Source organism: Orcinus orca, chromosome 6, assembly GCF_937001465.1.
Source record: "Orcinus orca chromosome 6, mOrcOrc1.1, whole genome shotgun sequence".
Taxonomy (NCBI): Eukaryota; Metazoa; Chordata; class Mammalia; order Artiodactyla; family Delphinidae; genus Orcinus; species Orcinus orca.
Window position 1 is genome coordinate 113,636,942 of NC_064564.1, and position 18,047 is coordinate 113,654,988.

Sequence of the window (18,047 nt, forward strand, 5' to 3'; positions counted from 1 at the left end):
GAATATTCATAAGCAGCATTACTCCTAAGAGTCAAAAAAGTGGAAACAAACCTAAATCTCCACCAACTGATGAACAAAATGTGGTAAATCCATATGATTTAACAATGTCATTTGACAATAAGAGGGAATGAAGCACTGAATCACGCTACAACATGGATGAACCTTGAAACGTTATGCTAAGTAAAAGGAGCCCATTACCAAAGGCCACAAATTGTTGCGATTCCATTGATATGCAACAGGCAAATCTAGAGAGACAGAGAGTAGATTAGTGTTTGCCTTGGGCTGGGAGTGGCATGGGAGGTGAGCGTGGGGAACGACTGCTAATGGGTACGGGTGTCTTTTATTTTTTTAAGATTTATTTATTTATTTATTTATGGCTGCGTCAGGTCTTAGATGCAGTGTGCGGGTTTTCTCTTCTCTAGTTGTGGCGCGCAGGCTCCAGGGCACATGGGCTCTGTTGTTGGCGGCATGTGGGCTCTAGTTGAGGCATGAGAGCTCGGTAGTTGTGGGGCACAGGCTTAGTTGCCCCATGGCATGTGGGATCTTAGTTCCCTGACCAGGGATCGAACCTGCGTCCCCTGCATTGGAAGGCGGACTCTCTACCACTGGACCACCAGGGAAGTCCCGGTACGGGTGTCTTTTTGCTGTGATGAAAATGTTCTAAAATTAGATTGTGATCATGGTTTCACAAGTGTGAATATACAAAAAACCACTGAATGGTACACTTTAAGGTTGAATGGTACGTGTGTTATATTTCAATAAAGCTATTTTTTAAAATTTCCAAGGTTTAAAAAAAAGTCAGTGCCCTGGTAGTGGCCATGGGGATGTGTCTCTGCACTGCCAGGAGCCTAAGTGGCAGAGGGGACGGCTGTGCTCAGAAATCCATCCCCATCCTTAGCACAGAGGCCATGCTTCCAAGGGCTGCTCCCAGCCAGTGCCCAAAGGACAGTGAGGCAAGCTGTTGCCGGGAGATGTGGCCCTCTCAAGGACTCCCACTGGCTTTCCTGGAACTCTCTGAGAACTGCACTGCATCTGAGACTTTTCCTTCCTTCCTCCCTCCCTCCTTTTCTTCCTTCCTTCTTTCCTTCTCTCTCTCCTCCAAGGGGGTCAGAATACAGCCCTAAAAAAGAAGTGGGTGTCTGGGTGTGAGGGGGACTGTTCTAGATTAAAAGACTAAAGAGACACTACTCGGCCATAAAAAAGAATGAAATAATGCCATTTGCAGCAACATGGATGTAACCAGACATTATCATATTGCAATACAAGTGAAGTAAGTCAGAAAGAGAAAGACAAATACCATATGATGTCACTTATACGTGCAATCTAAAATATGGCACAAATGAACCTGCCTGTGAAACAGAAACAGACTCACGGACATAGAAATCAGACTTGCGGTTGCCAAGGGGGAGGGGATAGGGAGAGGGATGGACTGGGAGTTTGGGATTGGTAGATGCAAACTATTACATTTAGGATGGATAAACAAGGTCCTACTGTATAGCACAGGGAACTATATCCAATCTCCTGGGATAAACCATAATGGAAAGGAATATTAAAAAAAGAATGTATAGGGACTTCCCTGGTTGTCCAGTAAGGGAAAATGCACACCAGGGAACCATGGAGTGTCTCAGTGAAAGGGTCTTAGAACTTATTATAGGACCTATATGGGAAAAGAATCTAAAAATGAGTGGATACATATGTATATGTATAACTGATTCACTTTGCTGCACAGCAGAAACTAACACAACATTGTAAGTCAACTGTATGCCAATAAAAATTTAAAACAAACAATTCGCTCCTCAAAAGAAAAAAAAAAGAACTAGTTTAGGATTTGGACTTTGGTGGGGTGATTTGGGTGAGGGCCCAAGGAGCGGGACTTTGCTCTGGATTGGTGCTTTCAGAAGCAGGGATAATTTTATGGTTGGAGATCTCAATAATTTTATTTATAGGGAGGGCAGGCTAGAGTGAGACTAGTTATCATTGGTAAGGAAGCTGCAGTCCCTCGGATTAGCCAGGAGAGGGGTGTGCTTCGTGTTGTGTGGCTTCAATAATATTTGGGTTTGTCTGTGTTTAGACATGATTATGGAGGAGTCTTGTTTTTTTTTTTTTTTTTTGGTACGTGGCCCCTCACTGTTGTGGCCTCTCCCACTGCGGAGCACAGGCTCCGGACGCGTAGGCCCAGCGGCCATGGCTCACAGGCCCAGCTGCTCCGCGGCATGCGGGATCCTCCTGGACCGGGGCACGAACCCGCGTCCCCTGCATTGGCAGGCGGACTCCCAACCACTGCGCCACCAGGGAAGCCCCAGGGGTCTTGTTTTTGTCTTGATTCCTCAAGGTCACAGAATGGCTTTGTCTGATGTCGATGTTCCGCGAAATTGTTCAGGTGCAACACAAGACCAAATCTGTAGGTGCCAGACAGCTCCTGGATTCCAGATTCTGCTTTTCTTTTTCTAAATCCTCATACTAAGAATAAAATCCAAAGTCTTTACCATGTACCATGAGGCCGTATTAAATCAGACGTGAGGCCTCCTGTGCCGGGGATATCCTGCCACTGTCCGTTTCGCTTGCTGTCCCCTAGCCACACTCACCATTCCTGTCTGTTAGTTGTTCTCCTTATTCACTCTCCTTATCCTATAGCAGTGCCAGCAAACGTTTTCTGCATTGGGCCAGTGCAAATATTTTAGGCTTGACAGGACAGACAGTCTGTTGCAGCTTCTCAAGTCTGCTGCTGTAGTGGGAAAGCAGCCTTAGACAACACGTACACACACAGGCGGCAGCGGTTTGCCCTGTGGCCTCATTTTTCCGATGGATCTAAGGAGAGGTGTTGATATTTCACTTTGCTCAGCTTTTTATTCATAAGGACAGAATAACTACTTCTAAGCTCCTTATGTGCAGGACTGGAAACCGGAAGTCCAATATAACCTACCTGTTCACACCATTTCATAACTATCAGTACAACGCTCGAATTTTATTAGAGAGGGGAAATAAAAGGAGAGTAATTTATAAACCAGTAATGGATATTTTAATATGTAAATGCTCAGGCTTGTCCACACTAGAAGATTCTAGGAAGTAGAGAGCTGTTGGCACCTGCTTATAAGAAATGTCTGGCCTAAACTAGGCAACTCCCTAGCCTAGTCCCTTCTAAACCCCTCCTAACCTAGCCTCTTCCTCTAAGGTCCTTCAAAGCATCTCAGAGCCCTGAAAACTAGCCATCTGTCCAAAGGTGGGGCAATTCCTCCTCTGTTCCTCACTCCATCCTCAGCTTCTGCCAAGCATGTTCTCTGGCCAGGCCCTGGCATAGCGCTGAGACTACAGTGTGGACCAGGCCTGGTGAGAGATGCCCACAAACACTGTCTCCTTCATTATCCAGCAAGTATTTCCTGACAAGTGCAAAAATGTGTGTTATGGCTCGAATTGTGTCCTCCAAAAGGATATGTCCAAGTCCTAACCTCTGGTACCTGTGAATATGGCCTTATTTGGAAATGAGATCTTTGAAGATGTAATCAATTTAAGACAAGGTCATACTGGATAAGAGCGGACCTTAATCCAATATAATTTGTGTCCTTATAAGAAGAGGAGAAGAGACACAGACATACAGGGAGAAGGTCATGTGAAGATGACGGCAGAGATTAGAGTAGAGCACCTACAAGTCAAGGAACACCAAGGGCTGCTGGCAGCACCGAAGCTAAGAGAAAAGCGTGGGCCAGATTCTCCTCTGGAGCCTTCAGAGAAAGCATGGCCCCAATGACACCTTGATTTTGGACTTCTGGTCTCCAGAACTGTGAGAGAATAAATTTCTGTTGTTTAAACCGCCCAGTTTGTGGTACTTTGCTGCGGACGACCAGGAAACATACAGTGGGACACTAGGGGGCGCTGGGGACACAGCCCCCCCCCCCCCGCCCCCCCCGCCGCATGCAGGAGTTAGGGAGGGCTCCTTGGAGGATGTGGCCTTCCAGCTGAGTCCCAAAGGAGGGAAAAGGGTGCCAGGTGGTGCAAAGGCCCGTGGAACAGAACTGTGAGATTCCAGGAGCTGGGAAGTCAGTCCGGCCAGAGTTCACCCTCTAATTTCTCAGAATCGAGAGTACTCCCTGGAAACCGGAGGTACTCCCTGATCCCTGTGGATCCAGAACCAGAGCTTGGAGCAACAAAGGGCAGTGTGATTATTATCTGAGGAGGGGCATTCCACCATGTGTCATGCCAGGGGGTGGTTGTCGGCATGCTTCAGCTTCCCTCAGCCAGAGGACAAGAGGCCCATGGCTGGGTCTGAGCCCAGTGCTGGTTATAGTGGGCGCCTTGTGACCACTGCGTGTTCTAGGGGGACCAACCATCCTGCTTGCCTGGGATTGAGGTGTTTCTCGGGATGCAGAACTTTCAGTGCTAAAACCAGGACCATCCTGAGCAAACGGGGATGGGTGGTCCCCTCAGATCGGCCAAATGTAGAGCTGCTGCTCCCGTCCTGTGCCTGATGTCCTGCTGACTCCTCCAGATGGGCTTAATCCTATGGGACCCCCCTTGACCATCTCCTGACCACTTGGTTCAAAATCTGTGGGTGCCTGGTAGGCTGATCCTCTCTCTGACACGGTCGCCCACATCACTCCATGTCTATCATTTCTGTCCTTTCTCCTAAGGTGGCTACACCTCCTCTGCCCTAAATCATGCTTTCATCATCTCACCGGATTACAGAGGTAGGAATAATATTAACACAACCAGCTCTAATTTGCTCACTTGGCACCAGGCACTGCAATAAAGACTGTACTCATGTCATTGGACCTTTTCAACAGTCCTGGAAAGCAGGTGCTATTTTCACCTCCATTAATAAGCAAGGAAATTCATAATAATGAAAAAATAATAACAAACACTCAAATGGAGCTCCTGAAGGTCGGGGGAGGGTCTGCATCCCTGGATACCCAGTAAATGGCAGAAACTCACATGGGAAAATATCCCAGCTTGTGGCCCTTTCCTCTCCTCTGCCCCAATCTCAGCCCTTCACCCTCACTGCCAGCTCTCAGGAAAGGTGGTACCTTGGGGCTGGAGGTGGCCTGGGACACCTGGCTCCATGGAGGGAGAGGAGAGCCTGTGCTGGATGAGGATACGCTTAACCAGTCTCGCTGCCTCGGGGCTGGGGCTGGAAACCAGGTTGGGGCTTTCACTGCAGAGCACTGCCAGGGCAGGGGGCGGTGTGTGTGTCCGGGTGAGTCTGTGGGCACGGGAGTGAGCATTACACTGCACCCTCTGTGGGGCAGATTTGTCCTGCCAAACATTTGGTGCTCCCCTGGGATCAGGCACCAAGCAGACCCCTGAGGAGAGGACTAGAACACAGGCTTTGGGGTCACGCAGACCTTGGCTGTGTGACCCAGGGCAAATCACTTCTCCTCTCTGAATGTCAGTTTCCCTGTCTATAAAATAAATAAAAATAAGATAATTCATGGAGGGACTTCTCTGGTGGTCCAGCAGTTAAGACTCCATGCTCCCAATGCAGGGGACCCAGGTTCGATCCCTAGTTAGGGAACTAGATCCCACATGCCGCAACTAAAGATCCCACATGCCACAACTAAAAGATCCCGCACACCACAACGAAATCCCGTGTGCCGCAATGAAGATCTGGCACAGCCAAATAAATAAAAATAAAATAAATAAATATTTAAAAAAGAGATAATTCATGGAAAGCACTTCACTTAGTGCCTGGCACATAAAGGGTGACCGTAAATGACAGGTTTTACTATGTTTGTTTTGGCCACACCACACAGCTTGCGGGATCCTAGTTTCCCAACCAGGGATCGAAACTGTGCCCCCTGCAGTGGAAGTGTGGATTCTTAACCTGGTTATTGGACCACCAGGGAAGCCCCAGTGACAGATATTAATAATAGAGTGGGCACTTTTTGGAGCTAGATGTGTGTGAATTCACACATGCTCACTGGTGGGGCTGACTTCTCCATCAGATCTCCTCAGGAGGCTTAGTGCTGAGGGCCTGTGATAGTTTCAGGAGCCTATGAAAATGTTTTCATTTTAATTTATTTTAAAATAAGAAATAAAGAGAATATAATAACAATGAATTGTATAATAATGAATCCAGCCTGGATGATATCTGTTATTTACACCAACATAGTTGTAAAATATAATTGTTTTTGTAAAATATAACTTTTATTATTTTTTTTTAATGGAGAAAGGGGTCCATGAAGTAAAAGTGAATAGGGTCCCTGAAAGTTTTAATGTGACTTTGAACATGGGTATATCTGTGTGTGGTTGTGATGTCATGTGCAAATAAAAGTGTTTGAGGGATGGGGGGGTGGGATGAACTGGGAGATTGGGACTGACATATATACACTACTATGTATAAAATAGATAACTAATGAGAACTTACTGTATAGCACAGGGAACTCTACTCAGTGCTCTGTGGTGACCTAAATGGGAAGGAAATCTAAAAAAGAGGGGATATATGTATACGTATAACTGATTCACTTTGCTGTACAGCGGAAACTAATACAACATTGTAAAGTAACTATGCTCCAATAAAAATCAATTTAAAAAAAAAGTGTTTGCCCTTGAGCACTTGTCCACATCTCTGTGTTTGTGAGCATGTGGGCGTCGTGGGGACAGTTTCCAGGAACTTGAAGGGGAGGGAGAAGCCACTGGGGGCCTGAACCGAGGGCAGGAAGGGCACAGGTGGCCACGTGGGCTGCCCTCACCAGCAACACTGCCTGATGTCAAGGCAGGAGGGGAAGTGGGTGCTTGTTGTTCCTGAAGCTGCCAGCAGGGGGCATGAAAAGCCAGCCCTGTCTAGACTTCCAGCTAGCTGGCCCTGGGGATCCACACATTAGGCCACAGGACAACTTTCGTGCCTCAAGAGGGGGCTGTGGCCTCACTTCATAGAAGAGGTCCACCGTGGGGAGCTTGCTGGTCCAGGCCCACCTCGAGGCAGGACTGCTGGCCTCCCAGTCCAGAGTTCTCCCACTGACTGGGCTGACCTAGAGACCTCCACAGGAACTCATTCATAAGCACCTGGGGGCTCTCACCGGGGACCCATTCAACTCATTCAAGGGCAGCCTTTCCCAGGCCACACCCATCTCCAACTCCCCATGTGCCTCATCTCTCATCTTCCAGGAGGCAGGTCTTCCCTGGACAACTCCTCTGTAGCCCTGAAGTCTATGCTAAGGGTAAGGACAATGGCCTTTTATTTACTGCACACTTTCTCTGTGCCAGGCTGCCTGCCGAGCACCTCACAGGGTCCATCACTTTATTTATTTATGAATTTTATTTATTTTTATTAGTCATTAGTCATCAATTTTATACATCAGTGTATACATGTCAATCCCAATCTCCCAATTCATCACACCACCATCCCCACCCCCCCGCGGCTTTCCCCGCTTAGTGTCCATACGTTTGTTCTCTACATCTGTGTCTCAATTTCTGCCCTGCAAACCGGTTCATCTATACCATTTTTCTAGGTTCCACATATATGCGTTAATATACGATATTTGTTTTTCTCTTTCTGACTTACTTCACTCTGTATGACAGTCTCTAGATCCATCCACGTCTCAACAAATGACCCTATTTCGTTGCTTTTTATGGCTGAGTGGTATTCCATTGTTATATATATCCATTCGTATATCCATTCGTTTGTCGATGGGCATTTCGGTTGCTTCCATGACCTGGCTATTGTAAATAGTGCTGCAATGAACACTGGGGTGCATGTGTCTTTTTGAATTATGGTTTCCTCTGGGTATATGCCCCGTAGTGGGATTGCTGGGTCATATGGTAGTTCTATTTTTAGTTTTTTAAGGAACCTCCATACTGTTCTCCATAGTAGCTGTATCAATTTACATTCTCACCAACAGTGCAAGAGGGTTCCCTTTTCTCCACACAGGGTCCATCACTTTTAATTCCACCAGAAAGGTTCCATCAAGAGGCTAAGTCACACATCCAAGGCCACAGCTAGCATGTAGCAGAGCCGGAATTTGACCTCAGGACACTGACTTCAAAGCCTGTATTCACTGCCACTGTGGAGCAAGGGGAGGCTCTGAGCAGTGACATGACGGCCCCTTAGGCCACTGACTCCTACTTCCAGAAAGAGCCAAAGAAGCACAGACTGATAGGTGTTCAAGGGGAAATGAGAGAATTTGGTCCAGTCACTCACATTTTACGGATGGGGATACTGATGACCAGGGAGGGGAACTCACCAGCCCAGATTCCAGTAGGACCAGGTCACCTGAGTCACAGTCCTGGCATTTTTCTCATCCTAGCAGGCTGCTTAGGACATTATGCACATGGCCCAGAGGAAGCTGCTCAATAAACTTTTGTTGAATGAGAGAATTAATGTCTACTCTCCAACCAGACTGTGAGCTCCATTAGAACAAGGACTCTCCTCTGTTCATCTTTTTACTGTCAACATCTGGATCAGGGACTTAGGTGCACAACTTTTTATCGCTTCAGCAAATATTTATCGAACTTCTGTTATGTGCTATGCCCTAGGCTAGCCGCCAGGCACACAAGGGTGAATAGGATACCTTCCTTTCCTTCAAGGTGTGCACACAGAATGAAGGAGACAAACAAGTAACCAGACCATTCTAATATAGTGTGAGCCTTAATATGCAAAGGATTCTTATAAATCAATAACAAAAGCCCAACATCTCAATAGGAAAAAAAAAGTGTGCAAAAGATATAAATTCACACAAAAAAGAAAATAGCCAATAAACTTGAAAAGATGCTGAATCTTGTCATAATTAACAAAATGCAAACTAAAGTGAAACACTATTTTCTGCCTCTCAGGCAGAGAATAAGAAGATTAAGATCCACCAAGTGAACACTATGGTGCACTAAAAGTCATTGGTATAACTTTTGGAGGGCAACTTAATAATAGTGACTTATATTACTCTTTGACTTAACACTTCATCTTCTAGAAGTATCTTACAGGAATATTCATACATATACATAAAGAGGTATCCACCTGGATGATTTGTGCAGCATTGTGTGTGAGAGAGAAAAACTTGGAGACAATCTGATGTCCATCAGTTGGAGGCTGGTTCAATTTGTTATGATTTATCCATACAATGGAATATTGTGCAGCCATCAAAAGGAATGAGATCACCCCTAGCATTCTGACATGAAAAGATATTCAGGTTACATGAAAAATGCGTGTTGATTTCAAAACTTACTACAAAGCTACAGTAATCAAAACAGTGTGGTACTGGCATAAGGATAGAAATACAGACCAATGCAACAGAACTGAGAGCCCAGAAATAAGCCCAAACATCTATGGCCAATTGATTTTTGACAAGGATGCCAAGACCATTCAATGGGGGAAACATAACCTCTGCAACAAATGGTGGTAGGGGGACTTCCCTGGCAGTCCAGTGGTTAAGACTTCACATTCCAATACAGGAGGTATGGGTTCGATCCCTGGTCGGGGAGCTAAGATCCCACATGCCTCGCGGCCAAAAAACCAAACAGAAGCAAACTGTAACAAATTCAATAAAGAATTTAAAAATGGTAAACATCAAAAAAAAATCTTTAAAAAACAAAACAAAACAAATGGTGCTAGGACAACTGGATAGCCCCTCGCAAAAGAATAAAGTTGGACCTCTATCTCACTCCATCTACAAAAATTAACTCAAAATGAAACAATGACCTTGATCACATTCTTGATAGTGTCCTTTGATGCACAAAAGTTTTACATTTTTATGAAGTCCAAACATAGAATTACCTTATGACCCAGCAATTCCACTCCTAGGTATATACCGGAAAAAAATAAAAACATATGTCCACACAGAAACTTGTACATGAATGTTAATACCAGCGTTATTCATAATAGTCAAAACGTGGAAACAACCCAAATGTCCTTCAACAGAAGAATGGGTAAATTAGGGTATATTCATACAATGGAATATTATTTAACCTTAAAAAGGAACAACAGACATATTGATACATGGTACAATACAACTTGAATGAACTTCGAAAACATTATCCTAAGAAGTCAAGCACAAAAGGTCACCTATTGTATGATTACTTTTATAGGATATATCCAGAATAGGCAAATCTATAGAGAAAGCAGATTAGAAGTTACTAGGGCCTGGGAGGGGGAAATGTGGAGTGATTATTCAATGGGTGTTTTTCTGAGATAATGAAAACATTTTGAAACTAGAGGGAAGGGGTGGTTGCACAACACTGTGAATATACTAAATGCCACTGACCTGAACACTTTAAATGGTTAATTGTATGTTATGTGCATTTTACCTCAATTTTAAAAACGTATGGTAGGAAAAAAAGGCAGGTTGAAGACAATATACTCCATTTGCATTTTAAAATTATACCGATAGATACATATGTGGTGGTACATGCATACACATACACAGTCCTCACTTCCCACTGTACTGTGGGACTGTGAAAATGACCATGCAAGCTGAAATCATGCAAAGAGAACTTAATTAATGGGAAAAATTATGATTGTTCTGTGACCTTTCAAAGTTGTTGTTGAAGCATTAAAAACTCTTGATGGTCTGTTACACATGTAGAGACAAATGAAAAGGTAGTAAAACTAGTAATAAATTTAATACTTATTAAATTACTAGTGTAATTTAAATTAAAAACATTGGAATTCAAGAGTTTTCTTTCTTTATCAAAATGTATCAAGGACGATCCAGCAATCCCACTTCTGGGTATACATCCAAAGGAAGCGAAAACCCTGTCTCAAAAGATACCTATACTCCCATGTTCATTGCATTATTGCATTATTGCATTATTCATGAGAGTTAACATTTGGAAACAACCTAAGGGTCTGTTGATGGTTAGATGGATAAAGAAAGTGTGGTATTTATGTATATACAATGGAGTATTATTCAGTCTTTAAAAAGAAGGAAATCCTGCCATTTGTGATGACATGGATGAAACTGGAATACATTATGCTAAATGAAATAAGCCAGAAAGAAAAAAGACAAATACTGCATGGTATCACTTATACAGAAACAGAGTGTATAATAATGGTTGCCAGGTGCTTGGGGATGGGGGAAAATAGGGAGGGGTTGATAAAAGGGTACAAACTTTCAGTTATAAGATGAATGAATCTGAGGATCTAACTGGTGACTATAGTAGATAATACTGTATTGTATAATTGAAATTTGCTGAGAGAGCAGATCTTCTCCCTAAAAAAAGGGTAACTATGTGAGGTAATGGATGTATCAATTAACTTGATTGTGGGAATCATTTCACAATGTATACATATATCAAATCATCACATTGTACATTTTAAATATATTACAGTTTTATCTGTCAATTATGCCTCAATAAATCTGGGGAAAATTATCAAGAGTAGTTTGAACAGTGCTTGCCTTCTTCCTGTAGTGTAACTTGAGATACAGAAAGAGCATCTTTTCTATGCATTGGTGAGTCATCATACTCCTTTCTAAGTTTAGATCAACTTAAAACATTTTATCCTTTGTACTTTCAATGTCATGAAATATATCTGGCAGTTCCTTTAATGTGATGTTTTTGCTGGCATCACTTCCTCAGGACAACTTCATCCTTTTTGTCAGAACCACTCCCATTCATATGTCGATAGGTGTACCTTCACCAAGTTTCCCTGGCTGCATACCTAGAGTTTCTGGAATAGCAAATAGCTGTGGTGTCAACATTCCCAGAGCCAGCTATTTTTTAAATCACTCCATTTATCTTCAGTTCAAATTGCCCTTTCAGTGTTATCACTCTGCATTTCTGTGCTGCACTTTCATGTGTGTTGGCCAATTCCCTCTTTTGCTGCTACATTTTTATAAAATGTCACATGGGTTTATCACAGGGAGACGGGAGGCAACACAAGGACATGCTTTGCTGTCTGTGTAGGAACCGAATAACACGCATGGTGACCAATCAACAACAGGCTTTGAAAGAAGAGGTGTAACTGGTCACTGGCCATTATGCATCTGTCATTTCCACAGCGATTTGTGGATGGAAGAGCTAGCAGCAAAGTCCATACTTAATGCAATTACTCACAGTTAACATAACATGGCAACTGAAATCTGAACAGTGTTATTGAGGGACTGGTGTTGTTTAACTAAACCGTGGTATCTGAAACTCATACAAAGCAAGTACTGCCTGATTATATACTGTATATGTTTGTGCATATAACAGTGGCTCTCCCTGGGACTGGCTTGGGGGGGGTCTTATAAACTTCCATGCAGTTTTTGTTTTGTTTTGTTTTGTTTTTTTAATGAGGCTGCGAAGTTCTGGAATCAGACTGTGGACTGAAGTCATTTACTAGCTGTGTGACTTTTGGAGAATTACTAACCCTTTCTGAGAATCATTTTTGAAGTGAGAATAATGATAGTTCCTGCCCCATGGGTTGCAGTGAGAAGTCAATGAGATAACACGTGAAAACCACTTAGCCTGGTGCTGGGCAAGGAGTCAGTGTTCCACAAATGTCATCATTGTTATCGTTATTACTAAAATTTAGTCTGAGAAGTGCTGCAATGCAGGCAGCTCTCGGGAGGCCAACCCTGCCTGGAGAAGGGAGCAGAGATGCACCAGGTGACCTTTAGGACAACTTCCTGTGCAGCCTCCCAGGCATCTAAGGTCACAGGTTTCCTTGCTGCCAGGCAAGGGGCTGGCGCCCAGCGGTCAGTGCCCCGCCTAACACACGCCTCCATCAATCCGGGCAGCTATTGGCCACCTTCGCAGCCAGAAGGCACCACGACTAGTGAACAGCAGGTGGGTGACCCCTCGGAACACGCCTCAGTGACCAATACTCTGGCGGCTGATGTCAGCTACACCTCCCGCTGGGTACAGCCTGCGTTGAGACTGGATAAAGTCCAAAGCCTCCCTAGCCTGGCCTTTGGAGCTGGCCTGAATCCAGACTCTGCAGCTTCCATGTTCTCTCCTCTTCCAGACATACGAATCCTTTGCTCTTGAACAGACGTTGCCCATCTTTGCTCAAGCTGTGCCCTGCCTGACATGCCCTTTAATCTGATCCCCCTGGCAGGGCTGAACCCCAGCTCCGCCTCCTCTCTGAAGCCTTCTGGGTCAGCCTGGGCCTTCCTCTGAACTCAGAGCACCTACTATGCACCTGCCCCCCTGTGCTAAACTCTCATCTTCACAGCAGCCTATAGGAAGGCATCATCGTCCCTATTTTGTTCAAGAGGAGAATGAACAAAGCTTACTCAGCTGAGAGAGGCTGAGCCGGGATTCAAACTCTGGTTCGTCTATTTCCAAAGTCTAAACTCTTCCCCCCCAAATCCTTCTTTCAGGAGGTGGGTGCTGCTGCCTCTATCAGCTCAGGAGCACATCAGTCCCTGGGGACAGGAGCCACGTCTTTTCCAGCTTCCACCCTGCATGGCGGCAGCTTGCAAGGACAGGCAAGGTGATTTTGTCTTTGCAGCCTAGCCCTACATCACCTAAGCCAATTCTGTGCAGTAAGGATATTTGGTTTTATTTATTAAAAAAAAAGTTTTTTCGGGCTTCCCTGGTGGCGCAGTGGTTGAGAGTCCACCTGCCGATGCAGGGGACACGGGTTCGTGCTCCGGTCCAGGAAGATCCCATCATGCCGCGGAGCGGCTAGGCCTGTGAGCCATGGCTGCTGAGCCTGCATGTCCGGAGCCTGTGCTCCGCAACGGGAGAGGCCACAACAGTGAGAGGCCCGCGTACCGCAAAAAAAAACCCACCAAAAAACAAAACAAAAAAAAACAAAAAAAATTTTTTTTTCAATTTTTTGGCCATGCACACAGCATGTAGGATCTTAGTTCCCTGACCAGGGATTGAATCTGCGCCCCCTGCAGTGGAATGGTGGAGTCTTAACCACTGGATGGCCAGGGAAGTCCCAAGGATATTTGGTTTTAGTGCTTCTCAATAGCGGCACACTTGGTATTTGGGCTGAGTCAGTTCTTTACTGGGCAGATTTACACAGTGCCTAGAAGGATGTTTAGCACACCTGGGCTCAAAATGTCAGAAGCCCCCTCCCTCTCCAGTTACTGAGAAAACACAAACCATGGCACCTCTGGAGAAGAGGCCTGGGAGGGGGTACCATGCCCAGGCAAGACCAGTCTGTTACATGAAAAACCACAGAAGATGAAAGCTTGGATTTGGAACTTGGACTTGGATAAAACGGTCCCAGCTCCACTCCACTAGCTATAGGATCTTAGTCGTGCCATACCAGGGTCAGCTTCCTCATCTGTGCAGTGGGGACAATAATAATGCAATCACCCCCAGAAAGCATGTAGCACAGGTCCTAGCCTACTTAACCTGTCAATGACAATAAGCTAGTAACATTTAAACCTATAAGACTTTCCATAAGGGCTTCCCTGGTGGCGCAGTGGTTAAGAATCTGCCTGCCAATGCAGGGGACACGGGTCCGAGCCCTGTTCAGGGAAGATCCCACATGCCACGGAGCACCTAAGCTTGTGTGCCACAACTACTGAGCCTGCGCTCTGTGCCCGAGAGCCACAACTACTGAGCCCGCGTGCCACAACTACTGAGCCTGTGTGCCACAACTACTGAAGCCCACGCGTCTAGAGCCCGTGCTCCACAACAAAAGAAGCCACAGCAATGAGAAGCCCGCGCACCGCAAGGAAGAGTAGCTCCTGTCGCCGCAACTAGAGAAAGCCCGCGTGCAGCAATGGAGACCCGATACAGCCAAAAATAAATAAATAAAATAAATAAATTTATTTTTTAAAAAAAGGAATGCAAGAAACAAAAGAAGCAAAACAAACAAAAAAAAGACTTTCCATAAAAATTAGTTAATCAAAGAGGACAACAAAATCTCTTGCAGATAATGAATCCTGATTTTTCTGTTTGTTTGTTTTGGATCTAAAAACACAGAGTCCCTACAAGACGAGTGTTTGGTGAAAGCTTGTCAAGTCAACGGTTCTGCCCCAAGGGAGGTGACAGCCTATCTGGGGAGCCCCAACAAGTACACTGACTTAGACACAGTTCCCCTTGGCTTTGGAATTGGCAAAAGAGAGAGAAATGGCTTCTGGAGCCCAGACTGCAGGTTCTGGGCCAGAGGGGTTGGCGGGTGGGGATCCTAAGTTAGATACACAGTAGCAAAGCCACTCCTTTTTCCTCCTGGCACAGGATCCAGATCCAGGATCGGAATCTCACTCTTTAGGGCAGTTTTACACATGCAAGAAAAAACAATATATGTATATATATTTAGTGCCTGGCAGGAAGATTAGAGAGCGTCATATCAGTTTTACAGATGGAGAAACTCTCAGAGTGGAGAAATGACTTACCCAAAGTGAAAGTCTTAGAAAAGCACAGAAGGACCCCAGCTGTGAATCCAAAGCTTGTATCACTGTCCAAGAATGAGGAAGTGAGATGAGGGTTTGGGAAATATTTCAGCTAGATGGCAGTGCCATCTGAGAGTGGGATGTGGCCCCAGGTCTGTTAGGGTAGGAGCGACGGTGATTCCTCGCTTGCTGCAGGTGGAGTGACTTTGGCCTGCTGGCTACAGAAGCGGGGGGGGGGGCATGCCCAGCTAGATGTCCCAGCACACAGGCAACCTGATAACCCCAGTGGGCACAGATGGCCAGGGAGACAGGAGGGACATTCCTGTGCTGACACACCTTTGTTCACATGGGCAGAGTTTCTATGTCAGCAAGTGGGCTGCCACTCTGGGGGCCGAATGAATGGGGGAGGGGGCACCAGTGTGAAGGACTTCCTCACTGCTAACTCTCCTGTGTTCCTTTGTTGCCTCCATCTGGATTATGAAATTAGGGAGTCCTACCCTTTGGGGATGCAGAAGGTTAAGTGTGGCCTGGAGGGTGGGAAGCCACAGATGTTGCCATGAGGAGACATTCTCTAGGAGGAAAAAGCAATTCAGGCAGAAGCCATCTGATCATTTCTAACCTGCATAGTCTCTGATCACGTCAGTTATCTTCAGGCATGAGGGCGTCTCTGCTCCAGTCTCCAGCTTCATCATTTCTCCTCCCAGATATCTTATGTATCTTTCAGTCACAGATTAAAAGTTACCTCCTTTGAGAAGCCCTCTGTGACTCCACCCGGGCTGGACTAGGGGCTGGACTAGGTGTACCTCCTCTGTGCTCCCAAGGCCTAAGCTTCTGCTCACCCACCACAGTGCTCATCACAGGTGCTAACTGCTGGGTTGTCTGTTGCCCTGAGCAGACTCCAAGGACAGGAACTGTGTGTCTGTCCTGTTCGACATCAGCTCCACAGCCTCTGGCAGCTCAACTAGCCCATCTGAGACATCTCAAAGAATTAGTGCTGGGGCTTCCCTGGTGGCGCAGTGGTTGAGAGTCCGCCTGCCGATGCAGGGGACATAGGTTCATGTCCCTGTCCGGGAAGATCCCACATGCCGCGGAGCGGCTGGGCCCATGAGCCACGGCCGCTGAGCCTGCGCGTCCGGAGCCTGTGCTCCGCAACGGGAAGGGCCACAACAGTGAGAGGCCCGCATACAGCAAAAAGAAAAAAAAAAAAGAATTAGTGCTGATGACCCCAGGAGGCTGAGGGAGAGACCAAGGAGCTCAACAACCTCTCCAGAAGTGGGGGAGTGAACCCTTGTGGGGACGCCCTTTGGGCAACTTTTTTTAAATTGAAGTACAGTTGATTTACAATGTTGTGATGGGCAACTTTCTTACTTCTCTGTACTTCACCTACTGACCTGTAAAATGGAGCTAGTCTGCCTGTAAAGCACAAAGGAGGACACGAGGGAGCACTCAGTGTCAGTGACTGTAGTTAGTGCTACAGGAGGGGGCGTGGAGGCTCAGGGAAGTACATGCCAGGTCCAGAGTCTCAAGGCTGGAAAGGGTTCTGGCCTCCAATGTGTGCCTCTCTTCATTTTGCACTGCTGGTTGTCTCCTGTCTGTTCCACTTGCTCAGTCCATAAACAGCCAATAAATAGCTGCTGGATGCCTGCTGGGTGCCAGGTCCCAAGCTGAGTGTTGCATGGTTGATAACAAAAAAGCTTTTCAGGAGGGAGCGGGATGAGGAAGAATGGTGGGCATTAGCATAAAATCCTCCCTGGCTCAAATTCCGGCTTTTCCACTTCCTGGCTATGAGATATTACTAAGGTCCCTAATCTCTGAGACTGTTTCCTCCTCTAATAATGGGGAAATACAAGACCTCCCAGCAGGAGAGCTGAAACCAGGCACTGGTCAGCTAGATAAATGGGAGCCAGTTATTATCTGCAGCATCCCACTTTATTTTTAACCAACCTGTTCGCTTGGTAGTAAATTCTTCCCCCTTGTCCGGGCACCCACGACCCCGGTTCTCCTGTCGGAGGCCACCACTGTTAACAACTCGTGCATCTCACCAGCCGGCTGGTGCACACACCGGCAGACTGCCATGCCCCCACACGCGTTCTTTCACACAAACGGTAGCACCAATCAGCGCTGTCCTTTTCGCCCCTTCCCTTTTCCATCTACGGTATCTTGGAAGTGGTCCCATATTAGTGCATATTGAACATTTTTCTTTTTAGCGGCTGCATAGTATTCCGTTGTATGGATTCTCTTTTGGCGTGCTTGCCGTTACTATTATAAATATGGGAACTCCGAGAACTTAGGATCCCTAGAGCTGTCGAGCTGGAGTCCGGCACCCGGTTCCAGCCCCGGCTCTGCCCAGAATTCTCCCAGTCGCCTTGGGTTCCCTCTCCCCACCGGTACCGGTACCGTACGATCGTGGGGGTGGGGGTGGGGCGGGGGATGGGGGTGCAGAGAGGACCAGCCTGGCGGGTCCCAGCGTCCGAGTGCGGGTCGGAGAGTAGCGCGCGCAACAGCTCCCGTCTGGTTCAACCTTTCAGCGTAGCCACTCCGCTATAACAGAAGCACCAAACGCAACGAGTAGTCTGGCACAATCGACCTTGTAACCGGTTTCCAGGCCCTCCCGCCTCGGCACCTGACCCCGGGGCAGTAACGCTCCGGCACCAGCTACTCACCCCTGCCTCGGCCGCTTCACCCTTCGTCCCCAGGCGCCGAAGGTTACAGCCGTCCCTGTCGTTTTAAGGGGGCCGAGCCCGGGCTCCGCTACTTCCGCCCCAAAGCAACATGGTGCCTGCAGGGAGAGGGTGCAGGCATGAAGAGAGCTCCCCTCAAAAAGATGGCAACGCCCTGGTGGCC

General features: G+C 46.5%; 1 protein-coding gene across 3 annotated transcripts in view; it reads right to left on the bottom strand.

Moving 5' to 3' along the window:
- The window catches only part of KYAT1 (kynurenine aminotransferase 1), a 33,380-nt gene extending 15,374 nt beyond the window's left edge, over positions 1 to 18,006 (bottom strand). For 2 of the 3 annotated variants that reach the window (XM_033427028.2, XM_033427027.2), the window contains exon 1: positions 17,867 to 17,993. The gene's annotated coding sequence lies outside the window, so the exon portion shown is untranslated. Of the gene's footprint in view, positions 1 to 17,866 lie in introns of all 3 variants that reach the window. The other variant, XM_012532827.3, reaches the window with a different exon arrangement.
- Between the last annotated feature and the right edge of the window lie 41 nt (positions 18,007 to 18,047).